Genomic DNA, 2,084 nt, shown 5'->3' on the forward strand with positions numbered 1-2,084 from the left:
TTTTTGTTGGTGTGTTTAAAATGATGTTCAAACGTCCCTATTTATAGAAAATTTTTGAATCTGGTAGTTGTAATTTTCCTACGAATTTACGACGAAAATTTGTTTGGTGGCCGGAAAGAAACGTGTGACAGACAAAGTTGGTGGTTTCAAAATTTCGTCGCTAAGTAGACGTAAATTATTTCCTCGTAAAGACCACGCTAAGTTTACGTGGCTTTTACGAGGAAATCGTATTTCCTCGTAAAAGCCACGTCACTTTACATCGATTTTACGACGAAATTGTTTCGTCGTTACTTTACGAAAGGAAAAATATTCCTTGTTAATTTTTCTCGTTAAGCTTGTGTTTTCTTGTAGTTTGAATGTTATATATATAACTAATTTTAATCTATTATTATCTATTTGTATTCATTTACATATTATGTATATAATTAAATTAGAGTAAAGACATAAATCAAAACAATACATCTTTTTTATTTACGATAATATTCTGGTAAATAAATCAAAAAATCATTTTATTTATTTTATATGGTATATAACTAAATTTCAATGACATGGACATAGATATATAGTATATTTTAATATATATATATTTATTATTGAAAATTCATACTTATATGATAAATACACAATTTCTAATGTGTGATTTTTTAATGCAAATTTTAAAATTAAAACATTAAGGTTTCAATACTTTTTCAATACAAATTTAGAAACTATCATATTCAAGTAATTTTCTATGTTATATAGTTTAATTTTAAACTATATTAATATATAATATGAAAAGTAAATGAGACTTCATATTCATACGATTTATGATTGTTTGTATCTTGTTATTACCAAAAAAAATTAAACTATTGTTCACAAAATTTTATTGTGAGATATTTAACGTTTTTAATAATTTATAGTCGTTTTAAAAATTCAAAATATAACATATAAGAAAAAATATTTTTTATTATATGGTTAATGTAGTTGTTTAATATCTTTTAATAATATAAAATTAAACAAAAAATAGCTAGGATACAAAAATTATTATCAAATATTTGTCATTCATAATTATTAATTGTCATATATACGTTAATTATATTAGGTAATTCCATAATTTTTATTTAAGGAAAGTGCGAGAATATTATTTTGTACACTATTTATCAATTTAATAGTTAGTTTATTAAAATGAATAGTATAAGTTGTGTTCATCAAAGTGATTAAGCTGTGCCAAAAGTATATATGTTCTAAAAGCGGGCCGGGTTAGGGTTCCTTCAGCTTCTCTAGAAAATATGATATTCTCTTTAGTTGTTTTCTTTTTTATTTCAAAGTTTTAAACGTTTTTTTTTATTCGTTTGTAAGTTCACAATGTAGAAAAAAGAAGAAGAATATACTAGACTTTTTTTTTTGGGAGTAAGAATATACTAGACTAAAATTGGAGATTAAATGAAGAATTTACTAAAACTGGGATAAATTTATGTAATCAACTTCCACTATACGATAAAGGAGATATATTTATGCTTCCAATGGGGAAGGCTAAAGTTCTTCATCACCCACACAACACATGACCACTCTGTACTTTCCATTGAAGTAGCGATCACTGATCAGTCTCTGATTAGTTTTAATTTAAAAAACAAATTGAATCATTAACTAAGCCAATATGATTTAAACGCAAGACAAAAGAGATATAGTGTAAACCCAATGTGTTACTATTAGATAGAAGAAGTGATTCCCGGCGTCCCCTTGACGGTTTCACCCAAAATCCCAACACGGTCCTGTTTTATCGTCTTTTTTTTTTTGCTAAATGTTTTATCGTCTCATGCATACATATAACAAATGTTATCAATAAGTATATGTGTAGTTCTTATAATCAATATACAGAAAGTACATTTTCCAGCGTATCCCCTGTATATTAATTGAGAAGCATTTGAAAAATTAGAACCTTAATTTTGTATTAATTAAAAAAAACCTCAAATCCTAGGTGGCACTCTAAATGCCTTCTAAATTCCATTTCAAAGAATTCTAAAGCATCTAATATAAAGTATAGTTTAATCTAATGGTGTCACATTATTCCATAATTATATAACACTAGAGAACATTATATTAAC

The sequence above is a fragment of the Brassica oleracea genome, chromosome C5 (genome assembly GCF_000695525.1).
Source record: "Brassica oleracea var. oleracea cultivar TO1000 chromosome C5, BOL, whole genome shotgun sequence".
In the NCBI taxonomy this organism is placed as follows: Eukaryota; Viridiplantae; Streptophyta; class Magnoliopsida; order Brassicales; family Brassicaceae; genus Brassica; species Brassica oleracea.